This window comes from Pygoscelis adeliae, unplaced genomic scaffold (genome assembly GCF_000699105.1).
Source record: "Pygoscelis adeliae isolate BGI_AS28 unplaced genomic scaffold, ASM69910v1 Scaffold150, whole genome shotgun sequence".
NCBI lineage: Eukaryota > Metazoa > Chordata > Aves > Sphenisciformes > Spheniscidae > Pygoscelis > Pygoscelis adeliae.
Window position 1 is genome coordinate 707,487 of NW_008823872.1, and position 6,088 is coordinate 713,574.

Consider the following 6,088-nt stretch of genomic DNA (forward strand, 5'->3'; position numbering starts at 1 on the left):
CTGTCGTCCCCATCAGTGGCGGCTCCACGAGATGGGACGTGACGAAGCATCACCGGGCACCTGCAGAGTGAGAATCAAGCTGTCCTGTGCTGCTCTGAAGCATCACCTGTGCGCCCCAAAGCTATGACATTTTTTCCAAATATATTCACTTGGCTTAACGTCACATTTTACCTTTCCCTGCAACCCTGGTCTTGCCATAGAGACCTAAACAGATGGAAGCCAACACCCCGTTGGTGCTGGGGTTTGTGAAGCCTTTCTGAGCGCTGCACCCAGCAGGGCCCAACCGCGACCGGCACAGGACCTGCCGAGCCCCAGACCCAACTCACCCACAGCCATGCCAGGCTCCTCCGCCACGGGCCTCCCCGGTGACAATCACCTGCCAAACTACCCCCTGCTCCCGCAGATCCTGCTCCAGCAGATGTTTAGGATGTTAATTCCCAGTAAATTTTGATGCATTATGTTTACTCCTGGTTTGACTGGCAGAGCTGTGCCCATCCCTGTGGGCACACTCGTGCATCACCTCCCGAGCAAACACCATGGCTGCCGCTGACTCGGCCACAGCTGAGTGCCATCGGCTGCCTCCCCAGCTGCCTCCCAGAGCCAAGAAATCACCTTCTGAGTCCTGCAGGTGTTTTCACTCCTGCTCCTGGCGCGCTGTGCCCGACTGCCTGAGTCGCTGCACGCTTCCCAGCGATTCCCCTGACACGGCGATAGCCCCGCGGCACCGCTGCCGTACGCACGCGGCCCTGGGGGCTCTTTGAAAACCGTGGCCTGGAGATTTGCCATTTCAGTTTCCTCAGTGATGCCGTCAGCTTATCCACAGCATCGTAGTCACTGCCAAGCTGTGCAAACACAGCGTGGGGCTTCACAGATCAGCAATCAATAACCTGCAGTTCTGTGCAGAAAGGCAAGCCAGAGACCACGTGCCACCCAAAGGCAGGTGAACGCTGTCGTGCTCTTGCCTGCTGTGAGCAGCCGGCCCACATGCGCAGGCGGGGGCACTGGCAGCGTTCGGTGGGTGCCTGTGCAGAGGGAGCCGTAGCGGTACGCAGCCAGGTTTGCAGCGGGTCCAGGCAAACACATGCAGCGGGAGCGAGGACACACGCCTGCGTGCGTGCAGGGACCCGTGTGTGCAGATGGGCAGCCTGGGCACATGCCGCAATGCACACGCGTGCACACGCGTGCACAGGCAGGCACAGACTGCCTCGGCAGCCGCGCAGATAGCCTGGCTTTCCCAGAGGCGTTAGCAGACCGCTCGCCTGCCTGTTAGTCATCCCGGCTGTGCCTGGATCCCTAAGCCTTACTGGCGGCGCTGCTCTCCCTCTCCTGAAGGAAAGCTGTGCACAAAGGGCCATAAGAAATCGCCCAGATGCAGTGAAAGATTTTCATGGCAAGAAATCAAATAAAATGTTCATAGTGATGAAGTGAAAAATAAAACATGCTTTCAGAAAATGGTCCTTTTCTTCTCCGTGCCTGGGAGGGGGGGCCTGAGGGGGAACACAGACAAAGGTGCCGAAGGTCTCAATCATCTCACCGCTTAATTATTCCATCTCTCAGAAGGCATCTCCAGGCAATTAGAATAATCATTCATGCCTGTGCTTTACCAGGGACTCTTGCATTCTTCCTGTGAAGCATCAGAGCTGGATTGTAATTTTTAACTTTAGCGGTGACCTGCAACTAAAGGAAAAATAAAAGTTTTTTGAAATATTAGTTTAATAAGACATGAGAATAATATTAAGAATATGAGCCTCCCTTATTTATTATTTATATGCATAGTGTGATTTAGAGATGCACTTGAACCAAACAAGTCACCACCAAAGAGTGGATCTATCTATATATATATATTAAAAAAACCTACAATATTCGCCTGGAGATTCTGTCCACATATTCGGAGATTGTGATTTAACATACACAGTTTATCAAGGCTGGTGTGCTGCACAGAGAGACTGGAGTTTTATGTAAGGGTATAAATAATCAATGCACATAGCAACTTTAAATTACTGCTAATGTGTTTTACTTATGTTCCCACTAGAACGATATGTGAAATAACAGGGAGTTGCTAGGCACACACTTGACAAATAATATCCATGAGTTTCCATTTTTATTATTTTTATACATTTCTTATTAAACCAAGCGGTATAGTTCAAGCCCATGCAGCCAGCCTTACTGGTGGATTACAGTAAGCATGTGAAATGGGGGGGTTAATGCTGCACGGCAAAGCTGCTGCTGCCGGGCGCCTCGCAGCAGCTCTGGGCAGGGCTGGGCTGTGACACTGAGGGGCCGTGCATCCCCCTCGCCACCCGCCTGCCCCTCGCAGGGCTTGCTGGCACGTGGGCCTGTAAATCCTTCGGTGGAACCAGCAGCCGACCCCCCTGCTCTGGCCGAGGCAGCAGCGCTTGCTCGGAGGCAGCTCTGCAGCCGAGCAGCTCCCGCTCTCGCTCTCCCACGCTCGTGGAGGCTTTTACTGTTTGCTGCTTCCGCGTGTTTGGGCTGCAGTGCCCAGGCAATTTCAGCCAGGATCTGGCCCATGGGGATGCTGCTGCTGGCTGCAAGGGGCCCTGATAATGTTTACATTGGGCTCATGGCTAAAACGGTTTCTTTCTTTTAATTTCATTTTCAAAAACTATTTCTTTTCCACCTTTCCTCCCAGGCGGTTGGGGCAGGGGAAGCTGGGGCTCAAGGGCTAGCTGCCTGCCTGGGGCGAGCCCCTGATTTTGAGCAGTTCTGTGGAGAAGTCCCTGCAGCTGTGTGACCCGTCGTTTCAGTAAGGAGGCTGTTCGGATGCTCCGATGCAGAACATCCCCTGATGTCTCTGGACTAAAGCTGAGGGTGCTCTGGCCCTGGGCAGGTGTGTGCAGAGCAGGCAGTCTGTGCAGGCATAGGGAGTGGTGAAGAATAGTCCCACAGGCTTCACAGCCCTCAGGGGCAGCCCGGGCTCCCGTTCACTTGTCATTGGAACCAGTAGAGATTTCCTTAAATGCAGTTTCTTGATGACTTTTTCATCCCTGTTAGGGTTTTGGCACGAGAGGAGCGGCACATGGACCCGGTCTGCCTGGTTTGCCTCCATGAGCTGATACCTTCAAACCATAATTCACCTTTTCTCTTCTGCCATTTACTTAATACAGTGTCTGTAAACATCTTTGCTGGACCAAAACCTGGACCTAAAGGGCTGGATTCTGTAATGGTCAAAAACCCCAGCAATTATCTGGGGATAATATGCCGTGGCACCGTGCAGGCAGGTGGGCTGACACCAGGAGCAGGCAGCCCAGCACCGGGTGGACCCGTGCCAGCACCCGTGCAGAGGCAGGGGGTGGCAGAAGGGACGGGTCCACCTGCCCTGCCGGGCACAGCCGGCAGCAGCTCAGGCTGGGGGGCAACCCCCCCATGGCCAGGGACACATCCCCTGCTTTATTTTTCCCCCAAATTGGGCAACAGGCACCAGCCAGCCCGTGGCTCTGCTAAAGACCGGTAGCTGCCAAAGCCAACAGGCTGCGTGGGCTGGTGCCGCTGCAGGAGCCAGGCCAGGGATGCCTTGCAGGGGCTGGAGCGCAGGGCTTCTCCTGGAGATGATCTAGTCCTCACCCTGCTGGGAAGGGATTGTTTAAAGTAGCATCTGTTGTGGGAGCCGACATGCATACATACCGTTTGTAGAAGCACGGCCTCACCAGGCGAGCTTGAAAGATGCCGTCCACAGAAATTCAAATATAAAACATGGCACTGATAGGAAACACACTTGAATAGACGAGAGGAAAGATTTGCTTTAAAGCATGCAATCATCTGGTATTGGGGCACTGGAGCTGTTAAGAAAACCTTTTCTGTGCTTAAGTAATTGGTACATGAGAAGCAAAGAGCATGCTGCTTCGGGACTGCCCACCCTGCATAGCGGTCCTGTACTAAACCCTAGCAGGGAGCTTTGCTGTTTTCCATTAAAACTATTTAGCAAACAATAACTATTTCTTTGTAAACAAGTCCTTAAGTGTTTATTACTATGTCACCATCAAAACCATATAGCTTTGTACTGTGTTTAATGAAAGAAAATTAACAGAGTGTTTTAGAAACCACTCCACCAAGAAATGCTAAAATGGCAAATGGATTTCCCAAGGGCTGGCAGGTTGGTGTTGTCCCTGGCTCACTGGGAGCAGACAGGTGCCTCTGCTGACATTGCCACGACCCATTTCAGCAATACAAACACCCCCTTGCTGTGCAGATAAGTAATAAAGAACCAGCAGCCTTTGCACAACATGCTTACTCACAAACCAAATGTCATTCTTTGCAAGGAGAACGCAGCCCAGTCCCACACTATTAAAGTTAATTGAAAAACTTGCATTAACCTCACTGAGAGTGCATGCAGACTCATAAATACGAGACCTAAATTAAATGATTGTCATATAAGACTAGTAGCTTACAGGTCCTTTTTGTCGTGGGTGAACTAACAGCTGTCAATAAAGGGTGTAGCTGGGTCACAGAGCTGGGAGCAAGAATATTAATTTGGTCAATATGACTGTCAAGATTATCCTTAAAATGCATTTCCAGAGTGAGCAACTGTGACTGTCCACAACAGCAAAGCGTCGCCCCCCCCGGCCAGCGGCAGGGGGGAATAGGGCTGCTCAGGGCTGAGCCAAGCCAGCGCCACCAACTAATGCAAATGTCCCCGTCAGGCTGCAGAGGCACAGACGCCCTGGGCAGACGGAGGCAGCAGCAGCTATTACATGGTGCACACGCGCTCGTGCACACGCAGAGCGGAGGGAAGTTATCCTTCAGCACTGAATTTGGTACGGGGGGGGGGGGGCCCCTATTCAAGTGAAAAGCAGCTTTGGATCTTTAATTAAAAAACAGGGTTCACAGCACCAGGGCATTGACTTCCACTAGTTAATCTCCATCACTTCATTTCACCACCAACTTCCAGACTCTACAAAACTGCTGGAGACAATTTTTATTGATTGCTCTTCAAGCCGTCAAAAGCGTCCCTGGCTGATCATATGTTACCCCCAGACACCTTGTGCATTTCAGATAATAACTTGGTGCTCTAGAGAAGAAATGAATTGGATGTGCAGTCAGTAACTGTCCAAGTGAATCATGTTACTATATGTCAGCGGCCCAGGCTCTGACTATCATTTTAACAGAGAGAAATCCGCTATTTTCATGGCTGTTTGAAATTATTTTCCAGATGAATAAGATATAACAACAACTACTTACAGTAAAGAATAATATGGGGAATCTATTTGCTACTTGGAAACAAATCTTTCAAGTGTAATACTGTTTAATATTATTTAATCTGTAACTACAAACATAAAATTTTGAAACTAGCTTTCATGTAGTACAAAAATCTTGTGATGTGAGAAAGTGGGAAGCTGAAGTTGGTGTGGGTGCTGGGTGGTATTTTGTATCTCATAATTGCAAATATAATAATTCATACAGAAAATGGAACGTTACTAAAATACTGTCAACAAAGATGTATGCTAATGCCAAACATCGGCAGTGACAGTTTATTTTGCATAAACAATTGCCACGTATCAAGATTATTCCATTTTTTCAGGTGTGTTTGTCAGTGTATGTTTTGTTTGGAATTGCTATAAATAACTGCAAATGGATTTTGTGAGGTTAAAAAGAAGCAAATAATTTAGAAGCTCTTATCAGACTGGTAACTCTTTAACTATATAAGCCTTACATTTTTTCTAGAGCTGTATTAACGCCGTTTGCTTGGGTTCCACGCCATACTCGTGACTTCCCTTTGTGCTCTGCTGGCAGACACTGCTCTGCGCAACTTCTAAAGGATGTTGAAAGCGAACCATGGACATTTTCAAGGATGCCATTTTGAAAGTGGCCAGACGTCTTGCCAGGACGTGCCAGTGTGTGTGCATTGCCATTGGGTAGCCATGTATCGGTGCTGTAAGCGTCAACCCTTGCTTGATGGTGTCTCTTTAAAAGCACTTTTAAGAAAGACCTTCACGTATCCCAGAATGGAAACAAAGCATAAAATACCTACATTAAAAAATGCAACCTGTGACCTCTGTTCCTTCTTGCCCAGCGGTGGCAGGGGCGGCTTGTGGGCTTGCCGGGCGGTGCTGGGCACTGCCACAGGGCTGCC